This window comes from Agelaius phoeniceus, chromosome 13 (assembly GCF_051311805.1).
Source record: "Agelaius phoeniceus isolate bAgePho1 chromosome 13, bAgePho1.hap1, whole genome shotgun sequence".
In the NCBI taxonomy this organism is placed as follows: Eukaryota; Metazoa; Chordata; class Aves; order Passeriformes; family Icteridae; genus Agelaius; species Agelaius phoeniceus.
Genome location: NC_135277.1, coordinates 11304388 through 11324654, shown reverse-complemented (window position 1 = coordinate 11324654; position 20267 = coordinate 11304388). Strand labels below are relative to the sequence as shown.

At 38.9% G+C, this 20267-nt stretch overlaps 1 protein-coding gene across 4 annotated transcripts in view; it reads left to right on the top strand.

Moving 5' to 3' along the window:
* The window catches only part of SEMA6D (semaphorin 6D), a 342631-nt gene that overhangs the window by 29922 nt on the left and 292442 nt on the right, over positions 1 to 20267 (top strand). For 3 of the 4 annotated variants that reach the window (XM_077185498.1, XM_077185500.1, XM_077185496.1), the window contains exon 1: positions 11621 to 11668. The exons of the other annotated variant lie outside the window; for it this stretch is intronic. The gene's annotated coding sequence lies outside the window, so the exon portion shown is untranslated. Of the gene's footprint in view, positions 1 to 11620; positions 11669 to 20267 lie in introns of those variants that run through there. 4 annotated transcript variants of the gene reach the window in all.

Here is a 20267-nt window from a genome sequence, read left to right as displayed (position 1 = left end):
CTGTGGTAACCATATGGCAAAGCTTTACACAACTGTGTGCAAGTTTATACATTTTTCAATACTGATATATGAAGACCTGACTTTTCTAATGAATTGTTTCTTGCAATCAGGAGTGGTAATTCTGGTCTGTAGAAAATACTCTGTTTCCAGAGGGAAAAGCTCAGGTATGGCATGTTGTTAATGGAGCTCCACCACATCTCAGGGCTGTGGCCTTCACTGGTAAAGCCATTGCTTGTTTAGGACCTGCTGCTGCTTTTGCTCTGGGGCCTCCATTTGCTTTTAAAGTTTCTCTGTCACGCCACATACAGTGGTGAATGGCAGGCTTCAGTAACTTCTGATTGCCTGGAAACTGAAGAGACACTCCTGACTTAGTTAATTTGTGAAAGTTTTACCATTATTTTAGCTGAATTGGAAGCACCAAAGAGTGTCCTTTTTGTTTTTACAAAGGAAAATGAACAAAAAAGTAAGAAAGGAAGATTGGATAATGTCCCTGCTGCTGGTGAACATGAAAATCTTTATGGTGAAAGTCCATTTTGAAATAGTAGACATTACCAGTGCAGAGGACTCTCCTCTTCAGGAAGTGCAGTGTTGATCCATCCTCTTGTCTTTTGTTCTGTATTGTCCTTATATCAGGTAATGAGCTCTAATTCTTGTTTTTGCCTTCAAATGGGGCTTAATTTCATACACTCTAGAAAACAGTAAATTACAATTCTCTCCAGGTTTTGGGATATTCATAATGCATTTTTACCAGTTGTAGCTTTTTTGAGGGACATGTTATTTTTGCAAATGTATTTAACACTGGAATATTTAATAAGAATTTACCTTTGTTACTCTCATGGATATATTTATTCATTCTGTCAAATATACAAACATGCATTTTAAAGAGGGCAGGGTCCATAAATAATTGCCTGCTTTTGCCACAATAGTTAATGGACTTTTGTTAAAGTTTGGCTCATGGTAGTAACCATGAAATTAATTAAGAGGATTATCCAAGTTTTGAAGTTGAATTTCATAGCTCAACTGCTTGAGTATCTTCACAGGAGTAGAATATTTTGAGTTATTGGTCCTAAACAAAAAACTGTTTGGAGAAGTTTTAGGTAAGGCAACAATACCAAGAGCGGAACAAATATGCCCAGACCCACCACTGGCTTCTGTCTGTGCAGAATGTGGCTCCCATGGTTAATGCAAGGTGCCCAGAAAAAGGGAAGGGCATCCAGGAGGGGAGAACTAGAGAATTATCACTGATTTCTGCAGAAACAAGACATAAAAGGAAAAAACAAAGTTATTTTACACTTCCTAGAGTGCTGTTAATGCAGAAGAGGTCTGTTCTTCAGGCTCTAGAGCAGATAAATGGTGTATTATTGATAAAAGGAATGTATTTTTAATTTGTTGGAAGAGGGTTTTGTGCCCTGGTGTGCTTTTCGTTGAACATGTAATTTTTCATTATCACTATATGTGTAGCTCTTGTGGTACCAAGGGGGAGTATTCTCTACTTTGATTTCTGAGCAAATGAGAATGGAGAATGATGCTGCAAATAGTCAATGAGATGTGAAGGATCTGGGTTCCCCAAAGGCAACCTCATTAATAGTGAATCCAAAATGGAGAGAAAAGGGACTTGAAAACCACCCCCTCAAGAGGTGACCACCTGTAGTCACTGCTGCTGCTGCACTGGTTGTGCTGTGGTTCCAGACACTCCTGTCTGATGTGAATAAATCCCCCACTACTCTCACAGCCCCAGCAGTGTAGGCTGTTTGATATTTATAAGTGTTTTACATTTTCCTAGTTAAATACTCATAATCCAGTATCTTAAAATAGTGTTCCTTTCTAAAATCTTAAAACGTTTCATTTTAATATCTGCCTCCTCACAGGGAAGCCAGTATCCTGTTGTACTCAATTTATCATATTTGTAAGGTGGTTCCTTTATCTCCCCTGTTCTCTGAGGTAAGAGAAGGTCAACATTTGAAAATACTTACCATTCTGGTCATTGGCTTGACTCAAGGCATGAAAAATTTCTGATTTCCTGAGAGATTAAATTCTTAGAACTTTATGCAAACTCACAGATGAGCTTAAACATTTGAGTGCATTTTTAAGGTTTTGGGGGAAATATATTTAGAAGATTGCCATTTTCTGAAGCCTACCAAGAAATGCAGCTGATGCTAAGCCACCTGTCTGTGTTATGACCAACTCTCTAGGAACATTTTTCACCATATACTTAGTTGTCTTTTGTGTGTGAGTGTGTAGAAAATGTACCAGGGATCCAAATGGAACCCACACTGAGCAGTTATAATCAGTGGCCTTGCAGTTAAAACTGATAATTGCTGTGGAGAACTCTAAATGTTTTTAATGGAACTATCTTGCTATGAATTTAAAATTTGTATCTAGCTCGTGTAATTCCCTGTGCTCAGATTCTCTAATGAACTAACACTTAATGTAAAGATAAATTCTCATCACAAAACACAGCTCATAACTGTTTAAGTTCAGTTTATGGTGTGTTGATTGGCTAAAGCCAAGTTAATTGAAAGTAATTATAAATAGATAATTTGCAAACTGCAAAAAAGAAAATCACAGTGAAAAATTAAGCCTCTGTGGTACAATTCAGTGAGTCTTATGGCTGGAAAAAAAGAAACTGTAATGCAAACGTAAATCCTCAACTGAAGTGTTTTTCCCACTCTTATTATTTGAAAAATAGATCTAAACAGATACAATACTTTCTACTGAACAGCTGGTCCTATTGCCACTAAATCTCTCTTTCTTCCTTTCTAAACTTGTCCTAAATGTGATTCCACACTCTGCACCCAAAACTCCTGCTGAAAAAACACAAATCTATTTTAAAAAGTGTCTTTCGATGTGATTGCATTAATATCACCTTGGGCTCATGGCTTTGTTTATCTAAGGAAGGTTTTTGGTACTGCTGATTCAGAGAGTGTTTGGATTAGGAAAGGTGATGAGCATTTATCTCACAGTGCAAACAGGCTCAGGGCTGTTTATCCATTATAGGATTGGGCTGTTCGGAGGGAGCCAAGCAGGATGAGAAACGTGTCTTGGCATTGTTTGTGTGCACAGCCTGGGATACAGCAGGGTCTGCTGGTTATGGAGTGACACTGGAAATCAGGGAATGTGTGGTCTGACATGAACCCAGGATGAGAACTTTGGCAGATTGCATCATTTCCCACCTTAGCTTAACTTCAGAGGTTTAAATTTTAGGTTCTTCATTAATGGGATTGCCTCTGTCTGTTGCTATGCTGGTCAGACACTCATGACTTGGATTAGGCTGGAGTCTCTGGGAATTTTGTGAAGTAAATAATGCTACTGAAGAAGTATAAAAAAAGACTCTTGTCATCTTCTAGAAGTTCATAAAACTCCAGACATGGCATCATGAGATTAAAAAAATATGGTATGGGGCAAGTAATCCAATAGCATAAGGGCCTATATAGACTCCAATAGTTTCATTCTGTATATACTTACTCTACAAGTGGTTTCAAATGAGCTTTCTACCCACTCACCTTTTATGCTGACTATCAAAGCATTAATGTGAACTTTAACTGTGTAAGAATTACCTGAAATCTCATGAGCACTTGCCTTATCTTACTCCTTTCACCAAAAGTCATCATCACTAAAGAGAAACTTCATTAATAGGGACCAACCACTTGTATGTCTACAGCACTGCACAGTGTCATCCTTTTCCTATGAGAAGGACACCTTCCAATTTCATCTCTTGGCTTTGCTATCACCGAGGTCCTGAAGCGTTGGCTTCCTTCCATGCTGTTCCCAGGAACATTCCTGCTTCTAAAAGAGGCAATATTATTCTACAAGAATAATATAAAAATCTAGGAGCAGCTCTTTAACTGCTAACCTATCATTCTGACATTAAAGAAAACAACTTTTCATTTGGAAGAGCTCCCTCAGTGGGCTCTGCATGTCTGAAATTGATAGAGAGAGAAAGAAAACCAATGGATTTCGCAGGCTATAAAACAGTGGTTTTTACAGATGCATTTGGCTTATATCAGCAGTGAGCCCAGAGCCACAGATATTCTGTAGGTGAGATCAGACCTCTAATTGCAACTGCAGAGTGCTAATGGAGAGCTTTGGGAAGATTTGCAACCCATCCTGAGTTCATCTGAAAGTCTTATTTATAGATTTCCACAACTGAGGCCCTGCATCACCCTGCCCTTTGCCAGCTGTATCACTCTGTTGCTGCCACACTACCTTCCCCTGCTGTCCTCATATGCAAACAAAATTGGACTCCCAAGAAAAAGAATTTTGGTCTTCATAGACTCTAATTCAAACCACACTGTATAAATCAGTAAGTTATATGTATAGCTTTAGAATTTAATTTCTTTTCATTTTTCTTCCTTCTTGCAGCCACTGGAGAGTTTGTATAGCCCCTCTGTCAACCAGTCATTTCAAGGCAAAAATCCAAATACTGCACTTCTGAATATTTCAAAAGCTTTATATTGCAGACTTTCTAAAAAATGAGTCTTACATGAAAATTGCACAGTATGAGGAAATCATGTAATTTCTAGAGTGTACGAAAACTGATTTTCAAAAACGTAGATAAAATAGAGAACAGGATCTGCCTAGCTGTGCTTGACCCCATTAACCTGGGAGCTACTGCTGGCAAACCAAGTGTGTCCAAGAACACACAGCTTTTTCCTAATTTAAAATCAGATGCTCACCAAACTCGGTGAGGATACCTGTGTAAGTAAAAAGAGCTGAAGGAATCTCTCATAGGTGATCATTTCTTCAATATATTTACCATCTTTTTCCCTTTATGTGATAACTGTTTTATGTTGTTTCAATCATGCTGGTAGAACTTAGTCTTCTGTTTTATCAAATCTGTGCTGGTTTTAGTTTGTTGGGAAATATTGCAGCAATTTTCTCTTTAACACTCTTCCCTTGAGCAGCTGAAGTTCATGATAAATGGAGGGCTTAAAACTACTGATGTTTGTTAATGCATAGCATAGACAATCATTAATGTAGAGCTGGTCAAGTTCACTTTTGGATTGAAGATAAATTTCCTGCAAAATGTAAAATTTGCAGATTGGGGCTTTTTGGTTAGGGTGGGGAATACTAATAATTTTTTGTGAAAATGATATTTCACTAAGAGCGCATTGCTGTTTCCTCTCCTACTTTAGGATACATTGGCACTGAAATTCATGTGCATGTGACACCTGAAGGCAGATGTGGTTTGTGTAGTTCATTCTGGGTTCCCTGCTAGTTTAGTTCTTCCAGCCCATCCCAGGTGACCATGCAGCCAGGTCAGGTGCCACTGAGCTCTTGTTTGAGGTTTGCTGTGCTGGACTTTCACAGAACGAACACTCTTGAGCACAAATGACCCAGGACCCAAGCATGGAAGAAATGAATTTAAATTAAAAAACAAAATCTGAAGCTGGCTCAGCTCTTTAGTATTCTGGGGCTAAGGATTACCTGAATCATAGTCATTATTGCAGCATGCTAGAAAATACAATTTAACTGGAGTCTAATTTGAATGGAAATACCATACAGTTGTAGCCTAAACAAGAGCAATCAGAATCTTGCCATAGTTTTTTCATTTTTCTACTTGTTCCTCAGAATCATCTACTTTCCCCCAACCCTTCTCCCCCCCCCCCCCAAAAAAAGAGTAGATAACATGAGCATTCTACGCATTTCAAAAGAAAAAAATAGTACTACAATGGTATATTGAAATATACCATAATGCAAAATTTTATAGTTTCATCAAGCTCTGCGACAAGCATGTTGAAAATAAGTATTGTTGGGCAAGATATCTGGCTACCTTTGGTATCAGCTTGCATCACCAAAACAACACAAGTTTCACAAAAGAGCCATTGTTATTGTGAGAACTTTGACAATGGCTCACTTTCAGGAAAGTTGAGTGATGTACATTAAGGGATGGTAAGAGGCATTTTACACATCTAGAGATTAAAAGTGTGAGTTTAAAGCATCAATCTGCAAATAAAGCCATCTAATAGCAAGTAAAATGAGAGAGGTGATAAGAGTGTCATGATTCATGGCATGAGCCAACTGCATTATGAATGATCAATGAACATTATCATCAGAACAATGTCATAGTCTTACAATTATGGTGCATCGTAAATGCAAATATAATTGCTTTGTATGTAATGAAATACAAAAGCCACATTTAAATAATAATGTTAAGGTTGTGATCCAAACTGGCAAAACCTTGAATAGTCAGCTAAGCTGACATGATCTCATCTTAACCTTTTCACTGCTGTCAGAGCAGAAATGGGGTTAGAGAAAGTGTGTTTATGAAACATCAGAATTTGCTGATGATATTGGAAAAGCCTGTTTTTTCTTAGTAGATGGGAGGCTAAAGCAAATAGATACAATTTCTTCTTCTCTATTTTGAGGTCATCTTATTGATTTTGCAGTTTGCTTCTGTGTGACTAAGAGGTGAGCCAAGTTATAGTCTGGTTGATTATGGTGGTGGTGGGGAGGAGGCTGCAAGAATTACAGTAACAGAACCAACAGTAAAAGAAATGGTAGCAGATGCCAAGAATCACTGTGTACATCCACTAAGTTTTTGTTTAATTCATCATTCCAATGCAGATATCATACTGCTAGAAACTGATAAAGTGATATTTTAATCTGTCTCTCATTCACTCCAAGGGTGCCCTCCTGTAGAGGAGTATGCACACTCTGCAATCCATGTGCTCTGCCATGGTACTTCATTGGGGAAGGAGGAGGGCAGCACTTTCATACCACTGCTTTAAAAAGCCATTTACATATTTCTTGTATCAGCTTGTGTAAATAGTCCCAGCTTGGAGAGGGACACACAATCAGCTGAGCAGTCCAGCTGTATTCCATTCCTTTTGCTTAAGGAGCAAAAAGGAGTAAGGAGCACAGCACAGATGAAATCTTGACGTGTATTTACAGAATATTATTATTTCCTTATCTTTCTAATTTTCTAGGGTCTCTTTAAGACTCTGTAGACTTACCTGAGGCAGCTGGAGAACCAGAAACAGAATAATTCCAGGAGTGTGAAGCCCCAGTTATTACAGTTCTGCTGCTTTCAGTGCCCACCTTAGCGCAGTGCTGTGCCCTCATAGGTGATGTGTATGACAGGATGACCTCATGTATAAGAGTGCATCTTTGGGAAACTTCATTGATGTCATGTTCACATTATAATGCACCTCAGATGTGGGAAAGTTTCAGGCATTCAGGAGCAGACACTGTTTTCCAGGACACTCACAGTCAACTGTCCTGATCCTGAGTAAAATGAAATCATTTCTCTCCTAGTGCTGGCTGATTCCTGCAGGAAGCCAGGAGGACACAGATTTTCACCCTGGCAATATGCTCTGAAGGGCAGCTGCATAGAAAGTCTGGGACATTAGCAATAGAAGCAAAAATAGCCAAGGAAATTTTGCACAAATGAACTCAATTTTCTTTAGGTTTCTGAAAGAGACTTTTGAGAGGGCAACTGTATAAAAAATAATTTCAGATAAGAGGAAGAGGAAATGTAGCAGAAAGAATGATTGTGGTAGAATTATAATCAGTTTTTCATAAGTTATATGACTAAATGAAAACAAAAGTTCTTCATTCATGCATCATATACACCACCTGCATCTCTCACTTCTAATTGGTAGCAGATAGATGTGTGTACACATACTGGTTTTGATTACTTCTGATGTTCAGTGGCTGAATTGCAGACCCCAGTCAAGCAATATCTGTTCATTTTTTTTTCTGTCAACACCTATTTCTTTCTACCATTTCTTGCCTTCAGAGATGAAAACTTACATGAAAAATAGAAGTTAGGGAAGATAGAATTCAATCAACACAGTAATTCCCAGTAGCAATAAAGCATTTTGTGGTTGTTCTCTCTCTGATATATAACTCTCATTTAACAAAGATTTTTTTTTTTTTGCATGGAAACTTGCTTATCTCTAATAAAGGAGAAGAAAATGCAGACTCGGTTTTCAGTGGCCCCCAGGGATGAGCTTTGTGCAGCTCCCTGGACTCACAAGAAAAGGCCAAGTTCCTCTGAAACCACAAGACTCACAGAGTCTGGGGTTACAGCTGTGCTGTCCCAGTGCAAGTTCTAGGAGGTGCATTTCTCTTACTCCTGTGAGTCTGTAGCTTGTGACCAAAAGCCCCATATTTCTGTATGGTTTAGGAACACATCTGAAACCATTTGGAAGATCTCTAAGCATTTCACTGTACCAAATTCCTCCAAACACTGGGGGCTTACCTACAGCGTGCCTCAACTTTCATGCCATGTTATTTGTATAATGTGGAACTGATCCTTGCTGCATTTATCTGGGAAGAGTTTCAGGGATAGCACTTTTTTTTTTCCTTTAACAACACCACAAAGGAAGTATGAGTCGGTCGTCTTTTTCCTAGAAAATCCATGGCTAGGGTGGAAACATGTCAGCTGAGTTTAGCATGTGCATCTTGGGAACACAAAGCAATTTGCAAAGGCTAGAAATGAGCTTGTATTTTGGATGTAGTTTCTGGGGATGCATCCAAGTGCAAGCTTAGATCAACTATTCAATATCCCTTTTCCCTGCTTCAGACTGAGCTGTGCACCAAGCCTGTCTGTCTGCCACCTTCTCACCCACCACAGAGAAACAGATACTGCTGATAGACTTGTGGTCAGGTTTTTTCTTGTTTTGGGCACATATTTTGTGTATCATATGATTTACAGTCTGTCCTATGAACTATGGAAGCATCACTGCAGGAAGCTTTTAAATTACATATGAACTGAAAAATTGGTCTGTTTAGGATAAAAGTGTATGTAAGTGCACAAAGGCAGATATTCACCATTGACTTCACAAAGCTTAAGCTTTTTTGGTGGGGTTGGTTTCTTTCAGGTTGTGTGGGCTTTGATTTTTTTGGTTTTTGGGGTTCTTTTCGGGTTTTTTTTGGTTTTTTTTGTCTGGGGAGGTTTTGGATTTGAGCAGATTTCAGCGAGGTGAGCCCAAAATACCCCTGGAAACCCTTTGCCCCCCAGAAAACCCTTTTCAAGCAGTTTACCTTGGAGGAACAGCCTGTTGATGCTTTTTCAGGAAAATGCACATTTCTCCTATCATAGGCTATCCCCATTCTTTCTTGCTTTTTCAACTTCATTAGGATGACTTGCCCAGAATCAAAATAAGTTAGCTATGTTTGGTGCTAGAGAATCCCAGACAATAAAGTTCTGTAATTTGGGGGTTTGTTTACATACTTCTTGCTGCTTAAATCCTGGTCTGTACCTTTCAAGAGGCATTGGGATGTTCTTATTCAACAGTTGTTCCAGAACTGGAAATGTCCTTTCTCCCCAGGGGTAGAGAGAGGAAGGTTTTGGTGCTCACAGTGCTGGTGTGTGGAGGTACCTGGGAGAAGTAAAAGGGCTGTTCCTCAGTGTCAAATGCTGGGAAGTAAAATGGATTTAACCATTTCAAGTTCCCTATAACAGAAGCACTGCTGCACTTCCCCAAGGACCTGTGATTGAGATCATAAACCTGTAGTAGCACTTTATAAATCATTCACAAAATATGCACCGTGATTCATTCCTTTCCTTATGGAGAGCATTATGAGAGGATATGAAATAAATGCATTTTTAATAGGGTCTGAAAGCAGAGCATTGTCTCTTTGGGAGAGGCCAGAGTACCAAAGTAAAACTGCTTGCCTGAGTGTTAATTAAACTGGCCCACCTCCTTTGTCTCTACTTCCCTTTTACCTGTTCATGGATAATTGGCTTCTGGGAGTAGAAAATTAAATTGGAAACTAGTGAATATTGTAAGGGATAGGAAAAAAAAAAAAGTGTCCGCACACATGGTAGTGGGGAGAGAGAGAGATGCCATCTTCATAGGTATTTGTATAGTTTCTTTGATTTTTTTTCTTCCTTTACTTTCCTTTTCTTTGTTACTGTTCCATGGACTATGACACAGGCTATTCTCCTGATATTCTGGTTCTGTTGTAGTCAAGGATTTTCACAAAGAAGCCAGATTTTCAGCCAAGAGAGATTTAGGTGACTTAAAGTAAATCTGACCTGAAAGTATTTAAAAGATTTTTATCTAACCTCAGCCTATAAATCTCTCCAGCTTTTTCACCTATTGCCTCTCACACTGTGTTGTGAGCTTCTACACAGCCTATCTCCTGTTTCACTTGCCTTTGGGATTCAGTATCCTAAAGGCCAGAGTTTTGTAGATATGCTTTGGTCATCTAAATGCAATAACTTGTACCCACAGCTATTTATGCCCAAAGTTTCCCTGGTTTCAGAAATTTAGGCCCCAAACCTGAGTCAGAGTCTAAATTACTCTGTTTATGATCCTGCATCCCTTTGAGTATGATTGTTCTTTAAACTGAGATAAATTTCAGGTCATGGCTCTGTACAGCTGTTCCATGACAGAGTGAGGGATTCTTCTTCCTTGGCATTGCAGATACAGCAGTTGTATCTAAAAAGCCATTATTTTGTATGCTAGACCTACAGTCACTAAAGTAGTGAATTTCAGAGCCTCTAGAAACCAGCTGGTTGTGGCAGGTATCTACACACACAGAATTTTTATCTACCTATGATTTCTATCTCTTTATTATTTAAACTAGCATCTATAGTACTCTGTCAGATTGCTGTATGCCTTCCTCTGACACTGGATGCTTTTATTATTATTTTCTTTCAAGGTGATTTCCATGAAAAGAAATATTAAGTTCTACAATCATGATATGTTATTTGTGACTTCCATTCTGCATTATATTCTGCATTTTCTATCCTAACACTGTCCCAAGTCTGTATATTTAGTGCCTGATCTAAAGCCAGTTCAAACCTGTGAGTCTCAGTGGAGCTGGGATTCACATAAGGCCTTTAATGCTGCTAACAGATACTGCCTGATTGAAATGCCTGTGAGCAGTAATTACTGAGGAGGAATTGTGGCTGAGGGCTGGGCAGAAACACCTGGGCTTCATCTGGAGCTAGGGAACACTTGCCACCTATTGAGGAGAAGGTCTGTCTTTCCCAAGATACAGGTAGACAGACTTCAGTGTTTGACACAGTTTTTGAACTCGTGTAGCAGTTTTTTGTAAATGCACAAAGTTCTGAACTAAATGAGCAAGAGTTTACTGCACTTGGCACAGTGATTGCTGGGCTCTTTTGTAAGCTGCTAAATGGCTGGTTTTGTCTGTCCCCATTTTTGATGCCAATGTGTTTTGGGCATTTGCAAAGAATTTTTCTGTTATAAAAGCTGCTGAGGAGAGATCAGGGAGGGGGAAGGTGGTATCTGAGGGGATGCTGAATTGTCTGTAGCAAGCACACAGGCCACAGGGGTTCCTAATATCATCATCACTGAAACAGTTAACAGTGTGCGGGTGGGGGACTTCAAGGTTTCAGTTAACAAATATTTAGAAAAACAGGCTATTTTCTGCTTCCCAGGGCTATCATTTCAAGCAGGCTATGAAGAAGAAACCTGAGTGAGTTTACATGTATTTCATGGTTTTGAGGTTGCTCTTGGAGCTGCAGGATCTGGAATATGCCTAAAATAAATAAGTAGCTTTATAGATACATTTGTAGCAAGGAATGAACTTTGCCCACAAGTTCCAGTGAATAGAATGAAGCAATACAACTCTTTTAATCCTTCTTTCACTCACAGTGTCCCTTCCATGGGCCCTAGGATTGTGCCACAGTGACTACAAAAGATGCTCCTCTTCCATGGCGCCAGTTTTTCCTCGTAACTGAAAGGTACCTGCTTTTATTGTCCTGTACTCTGTGGCTTATGAAATAACTCAAGAGAACAGCTACATAAACATTACAGTCAGAGACTGGGAATGAAGGAATGGCCTTTCAACCCTCTGTGAAGGATTTACAGGGTGAGGCCACCTTTAGGAACTTAGGCTGGAAGGGAGCTTGGCTTGTCCAGTCACCTTGCACTGCAACAAGGGCAAGTGCTGCTAGACCTTCCCTCGAGAGGCTTTGGGAGCAAATATTCACTCCTGTCACACTGCAAGGGTGAGCCAAGCATTGGAATAATAAAACCCTGCCTTTAGGATACTATCCACCTCCCTCATTTCTTAGTATAAAGTCAGTATTTTACAAGGGTATATTGAATTTCTGTCTTTGCAAAATCTGAATCATCTGAGTTTTTCCTAATTCTGAGTAGATTGATTGGTAAAGGCAAAGTTTAAGTAGTACGTAATGCAAGTGAAATAAATAAGTAAAAAAAATAATAAATCTTAAAATGTATGGAAAATCCATCAGAATTCTCTGACTGCTACAGCCATTGCCCCCTGTCTTTCCAGTGCAAGAGTTTCTTTACCTGACTGGAAAACCTCTTTGGTTTGATCCTAATGAATGGCAAAACAAATTATAAGAAGCAGGCAAAAGACTTGGAAAACTAGCTTTACTTCCAAAATAGGGCAAGTGCTATTCATTAAACTCTATTAGCAAACTGATGAAGCTGCTACTTTGCACAATAGCAGGAATGAGTAAGTTGAGAAGATAGATGGTATAGGAGAAAATAGTTATTTTATTTCTGAAGTTTATTTACCAAAAGCATTTAGGATAACTAGTTTTAACAAACTAAAAAACACTAGGAAGTAGCAGTGATTCTATTTTACAGAAATTATGTCAAGAAGGAGCTAAGGAATGGGACTGTTCTGACAGTAAATAAAATCAGCTGGCAATTGAATTTAAGAGGATCTGTTCTACAGATACTGATTTAATTCTAATCAAAGTCATTCCTTACTGATATATATATATATATAGATAGATAGACAGATAGATGTAGAAGTGCTTGGGGGAGTCTAGTTTGGTTTTTCTGCTATAGCTGACTATTTTTTTTGAGAAAGGAAGTAATTTCTTTTTTTTTGGGGGGGGGGGTGGTGGATTTTTTTTGTGTAGGTGGTCTTTTTTTTTCCATAGATGGTCTTATACTTTTTTAAAAAAGAGGTTTTGTGTATTCATATACACATTCTTTCTGTATCACTGAGATGTAAATAAAAAGGGTTTTTTTCCTTTTTAAGCACTTCCGTTTTGCATCTTTGCATAAGAGCAAAGATAATAAAATCAGAATAGAGGCATGTTCTACTCAGCCTACCCTTATGCAATGAATAATTAAGAACAAATGCCTTGTAAAATACCTACCAGTATGGTTAAAATGCTAGGAAAAGGTTGCTGTAAGAATAATTGCTTTTTGTTTAATGTAACCAAAACCCAAACCCGTGGTTCGATATCTTTTGTGTTGTATGTTTTCTGTTTTTAAAATTAATGTGACATAAGGCATTCTTTATGCTAATGTTATAGCTCCTTGGACGAGTTTAACACCATTATCTTCTTTAATGAATAATTCATTCCCTGTTGAAAACTTAACTATATCATTTTTACAGTGTGTAAATGAAACTTTGAAGTGCAATTTAACTTTAAAGAACTTCAGATTGTAGAAAATTCTCGTAAATCAGCAAAAAGTGCTGTGCAAGGAATACTGTCCTGTACTGAAGTGTAAGCATGTTGTGATGAGCATGTTTGCAATTTTTAATTTTGCTACTTGTTTTAAAATGTTTTGGAAAGGGTTCCTGGTTGGTTTTATTGGCATTTTATATGCTTTTAGTTATGTCTTCTTTTTAAAAAATAAATACTATCTGTAAACACAGCAGAGCTCAAATCTTCATTGCTCCTAATAATTCAGGAAGAACCTCTGGGGCAAGGTAATAAAATGGGAGCAATACTCTTATTTTCCACACCAGATTTTTACCTTCTTGTAAGAAAACCTCTGACAGTCTCAGTTCCTGGTGCAAGTGAGAGCAAAGATGGATCCTAAGAACTTTTCATGTTTTTTTTTGTTTCCAGTATTCTCCCCTGCCTAAGAAGGCAGGGGCTGAAATTTCATGTGGGATTGTTTGTCTGTAGTGCTCTCTACATTTTAGGTGAAACATTAGATATGAGATCATTGTTTTTTAGTTAATTTGAGTATGGGATAAGCAAAATGGGGCATGATAATGCTGAAGAATTGTGGGCCAATTAATCAAAATGTTATGTTGATCCTGAAACTTGGTCAAAGTACTTGATAATCAATTTCAAGTTTCATGAGAAATATTCAATTTAGGAGTCCCCCACTGTCTTCTTAATGCTGGAATGTGTGTGTTCATGTATGTGCATTGCTCTTGAATTTAATTACAGGTTATGAGGATTTTATTCCATGTAAGTACATTCATAAAGATTTCAAAATTCTGGTATCTGATGGAGAATTTTACTGGGTCATTGAGGTTATTAGATTACTGTATCCAAGGAAAGACTAACTGGAATATGGATTTATATCCATGTATCAGGGCCTTGTTTCCTGATGCTCATTGACTGTCACCTGTAGTGAGACAGGATTGATTGCTGTGCTCTGTTAATAACGTGGCTGAATGGGGCACTGCAGGGCCCAGGGATCAGACAGGAGTCCTCCTGGGTGAGAAGGTAAATGATATAACAGGGAACTGTTTCAAGAGAGCCATTTTCCATGCACTAATTTCATCCGAAGCCAGGTCTATTTTGAAAGTTTTCTGATATCTCTAAATCAAATCTGGGGATGCATCTTACTGTGTAGGTTGTTTTTATTCTCAGTGGAGTACTGCCTTCTGGGTACTGGGGAGCAGCATGTGCTCCTTCTTCCTAGGGGAGAACATTATCAGCTTTATTTTTATGTCCTTGCAGCAGATTTTCATTTTAGACATTTTAAGACTGAGAGCTGCAATATTTTATAAAACCCTACTTAGCAAGAACGTTTCTGGTTTTCAGTTTGTTGGGGTTTTTTCCCCTCTCTCTACCTTCCCCTTCCTTTTTCCAAGATGTCAGATCTTGTGGGTCAAAAGAATGTAAGGAGAGTTTATTATATGTCAGAGAGCAGAAAGGAAACAGGGACCTAATTTATTTATTTGTTGTATTTCTTTTCCCTATGTTAACATAAGTGGTGATGTCCTGAAGCAGGAACCTGTCCAGATTTGTGTTATTTTACTGCCTTGCATGCTCTCCTCAGGCAGAAAGTTCCTCAGACACTCTTTGTGGCACTGCTGTTGCTGGCTAAAGATAAATCGTTTGTCAGGGACATTATCCACAGAGAAGAGCGAGGCTGGGGTGGGAGGAGGTATGAATCACAGCACTTTGGATAATTTGCTATCCCTCTGAACATATCTGGCTGTGGACACAAAACAGTATTTCTTCAAATGAAAAATAAATCCTGTAGTATTATAGGTGCCTAACAATGGCAATTCAGCAGGCTTGGCTTGACATCAGGATTTGTGGTATTTTTGTTTTATTTCCATGAGCTATCATTGCTGAAAGCTTTGCACTTGTCCATCTGCACATTAGGAAACATGTGAGCATTTTCATTGTCCTCTCAAGTCAATCGTTTAATATAAGAAACGCTTCATGTTTTTCTAACAACTTTGCGTTGTACAAAACATTGAAATAATCAGAGTTTATCCTCCTTTTCTATCCAGAGTTCATGCTCCTGTCTCCTCCTTTATGTTACTTTCTCTTTCTTTTAGTCAAATGAAATCCTTTGAAGTTGAGCACATAGAAAAATTCATTTTTACCTTGAATAGCATAAGCACTCATCATCATCAACTGTTACATTGAAGATTAGATTTGTCATTAAGAGGAATAATCCCCATAATACTCCTATTCATCAGGTAACAGTTAAATGTAGAAAATGTGTACAATTTATTCCATGGTCCTGGCAATTGTTATTAGAATGTTATATAGAACTCGGGTAGGTCGAGTGAAAAAATAATTAGCACACCTTTTTTCTCTTTGACATTATGCAGCTGAAGATGCTCAAATGTAATATACAATGTCTCTTCAATAGCTGCATTTTCCATACCATTATTGGGCATTTGCTGGTCTCTAAGTTGTATTTGGCTCTCTTTATTTAGAGGATTTACTGATCTGTGAGATCTCACTGTTTTCTTCAAATATAAGCTAAGGCAGTTCAAATTTGTGATTATAGAAGGTAATTATTTTTCATCTGTCATTGTTTTGATACCAAAAATATGCATTCCCTTGAAAATAGAGGTGTCACTTTGTTTGTGCCAAAGAACTCTGCTTTAATAAGACAGACTGTATGACCTCTTCCTGCAAACTACAGGAGAATGGTGGCATTCAGTGAGTTGAGGTAAATGCATGTTGATGCAGCACCAGCACAGGTTAATGTGAGCTGCAGCAGCCAAACACCAAGACTAACTGTGCATAAATTGTTAGAACAAGATCTGGCTTGAGGCTCCGTGTAGTCTGGAGGGGAATGAGATTTTTGTGTGCAAACCACTCATCTGTGCCTGATAACTTCTGAATTTGTTGGCCAGTTTTGACCAATGCTGGAGGAAGAGCCAAAGTCTGAGGCCATTAGGTTCTTACACAGGTCCTGGAAAGCAGCAGCAGAATAGAAGAGGGAATGCCAGTGGAAGTTCCCTCCAAAGGTGGCTGGCAGGTGTCGGACACTGCAGCGGTGCCACCGCCCGGTGTCCGGCACTGCCAGGACAAGCCCAAGGACCCTTGGCAGGGCAGATGCACAGCACAGTGGGAGACTGCAGGGGAAGAGGAGTGTGAGATACAAATCTGCAGGGAAAGTGGGAATGCCAGTACTTATAAAGGAATGCTTATTTGTTTTATTGCACAGGCTGCACATTAAGTGTGGGCAAAAATCTCGGCCAAGCTTGAACCCAGAGCTGAACAGCAAAGCTGTGAGTGTAGGGCTGCACATTGCACATGAGCAAACCTGGGAGTGTCATGAGTTTCACACAGGGTAAATCCTCCTGGAGTTCCAGTTAAACATGAAAGAATTACATATAAGGAGTAGTGCAACAATAGCAGCCCTTGTAACTGGAAAGGGAGCTGGCTGAATCAAACCTCAGCCCTGCTGACTGAGGAATAAGAGTGTTCTTTATAAGGTATTAATTTGAGACAAATCTAAAAGGCAGAGGGGAGAGATCATGTAATTCACAAACACAGCTAAATTAAGTTGAAGAGAGACATGTACTTCAACCCCCTGTAGAGCAGTGATCATTGTGAAGTAGGAAGGGCAGGGAGGAGGAGCCATTACTATAGTCTTGGGACTTGGAGAGTAGAAATTTCATATCTGGTGAGCAGTAAGGAAAAAAAAAGTGTTAGTTTTCTCATTTTCCTTATGGTTTTGCCTCACAGCTGCTGATGGTATATTGCTGTTTGACTGAATACCTTCTAGCTGAAAAGTAATCTTTCACTGTTGATTTATAAGAAGAATTTAATTGAAAAAAAGTTGGCAAGGTGACTCAGTGGATGGAGACAGATTCATCTGTTATGCTCTGATGCAAGTCCTGGCAGAACTAGTTACATTATCATTATCTTTCTGGTGTCAAACAGCCAGTGTTCAGATTTTCTGACCTTACTGATATTTTTTTTTATTTTTAGAGAGTTATGTATGGCTTGTTGATTGAGTTCAACAGCAGGGAAGGCAGCAGTGATCAGTTTTGCCCTAACTGAGAATCATTGCAGGCAATGGGAATTTCTGTAAGAGGTTTCCAGGGACAATCTGCCAGCCAAAAGGCAAAGGCAGAACTAAATTATCATAGAAAATTGCAGCAAACCTAATTAAGCTAGGTTTGTGGCGAGAAATATCGGTTTGAACCACATGAATATCTATTATCTGCAGTCACTGAAGATGCTTACAGCACAGCTGACTCCAGCAAATCATGCAGGACAGAGCTAAAATCTGCAAGGACTCTGTCTCATGTGCCTCCGTATGGTAAAAGATGTTTAATATTACTCCTTAAAACGATGAGGTTTTGTGGCATTTGAAAAATGCTCCCATATGCTCATGGTGAGGACCAATATGGCTACAAAAGGCCTGTGCAGTGGGGATGACACAGCAATCTGCTCCCTCCAACGGGTGCTTTGCAGCACCGAAAGAGAAGGATCAGGGAAGTATTTCCTGAGCAAGTGCAGAATGCAAAATATTGTTCCTTCAGGAGCTGGTATGTAACACACTGAGAATCCCATACACCATTTATCACTGGCTCTCTCTGCTAGAAAGAGAAGACAATAAAATCCCATTGTAATATTTTCATGGAGGTGGATGCCATAAGAGACAATGTGACCTTATGCTAATCAGAGAAGACTCTATCAGTGTTGCACAGTCTCAACCAGACTCTTCACCGAGTGAAGAATTGATTCTCTTTTGCCCCTTTTCCCTGTGGCTAGGATTAGCATCACTATTGATTAATGATCATTATAAAAACACTGTCCAGAGACCCCTGTGAAGATCAGAGCTCCGTTGCTAAGGGCTTTTTTGTCCTGAGGATTTTACAGATGGTGTAAAATTGTCTTCATTCTTATTACAAGCTGCTCTGTTGTGCAGTCATGACTCCTCCAAAGGCTGGTTGTCAGCTATTTGTGTTTTTCCCAATATATTTATCCTGATCTAGAGAATTGCAATCTTATAGCATCTGCCAAGACTCTAATGTACTGATAGAGGAATATAGATAAAGGTGATCAGTTGGGAAACTGCTACAGCCTAAAAAACATCAAAGATGGAAGACTACCTGAGTAATCTATTATTGTATGAAACCTAAACACCTGCTATTTATTCATTTCTAACTTGCTTAGAACATTTGGAAAGGGGGAGAAAGGAGAGCTGGAAAAGATCAATGGACATCCCTCTGACTTGCTGATATATTGTTTTTCACATGCCTGTGTATTAATGGCTCTGAAAGCCATTGCCCCATCTGGTACTCACTAGAGGACAGCACAGTCTGGTCCAGTTCTAGGTTTGTTAGGCTGAGAGCTGGGAAGGAGGGGCACTAAACTTAGTACTGAAGTGCTGATATGACTTTCACAGGTTTTACAGGAGGATGTCTTAGGCTGTTCACATTAAGAGTTTCTAGAGTGATTATTTTCTTCTTTTTTTTTTTATGTTACGCACATATTTTGGAGATGAGACTGTCATTCCCAGAGCTATTACTCTTGGCCAAAAAAAAGCTACAAAATTTTGTGGACCTAGACTCAATGAAAATGTTTACAAAATGGTAATTGCAGCCACATGTTGAAGGAGTTGAAGTTACCCATTGTGTCCCACAATTAAGATCTTTTCTGTCCCTTATATCGGTGCAAAGCAGAGTTAATAAGTCAGCATAGCCCTGTCAAAGCTTCTAGTGTCTTGAACAGTCACAGTTTGGGTCAAAATAAAATACACACAATGTGCTGACCAAATATCGACATTGTCTACCCCTTCCCACATTCATTCTTGTTTCATTGTAAGGATTGCAACCATAACTTCATTCTTCTTTGAATTCAGACATAAATTGCTATTAAAGATTCATGTAATTTTAACAAGCCTACATTTTTGCAGCATAGCCTTGAATTTACAGTGGATTTTAGAAAAGTGTATGACAATTTAGAGGTTTGAGGGTTTGGGTTGTTTTATTTTTTTGTAAAACGTATGGTCATATGAAAATATTTTATAAAATCAACATATGCATATGTGAATATAGCCACCTAAATACTAGATGTATCTGCAGAGAAATTTATTTGTACAGAAGCAGAAGAACTAGAGGCCTTTTCATGGTCTGACTCCTGAAAATATTTTAATACAGGATTGAACTTAAAACAATTCAAATGACCTAGAGCAGTCATTTAGTCCAACTGCCTGAGCACTCCATGACTGACCCAAAGTTAAAGTGTATTATTTAGTGCATTGTTCAAATGCCTCTTGAACACTGACAGGCTTGGGAATGGATAACCTCCCTAGGAAGCCTGTTGCTGAGTTTGAGCACCCTCTTGGTAAAGTAATGTTTCCTAATGTCCAGTCTAAACCTCGCCTGATGCAGCTTTGAACCATTCCTTTGTCACACCAGGGAGGAGAGCTCAGCACCTCTTTCTCCCTTCTGCTCCTCAGAAAGCTGCAGAGAACAGCGAGGTCACTCTGCAGCTTCCTCTTCTCCAAATGACACAAAACAAAAGACAAAGCTTGCAGGGAATTCCAGTAAAAATTGTCTATATGGCAGCTTATGTTTAATAAATACAATTAGTTCTTTAAACATAGGTGGGGGGGGAAGACAGCTCACGAGATCCCACAGGGGATAAGAATAACCAAAGGTCTGTTACATTTGCTGCTGAGGGCAAATCTGCCCTGTAGTGCTCAAGCTGACTGATGAGATAAGGTGATTTTAGCTTCCTGAAGGGCTTTATCTCTGCTGAAATCCACCATCTCTATCAGGACTTTGTCTTAAATACAAGGCCGGTGTAAACACTCTGTCACATTGAACACAATAGCTGTTAAAAAGGAATCAAACTCTTTTTTTAAAGGAACTCAAGTTATTATATCTGTATG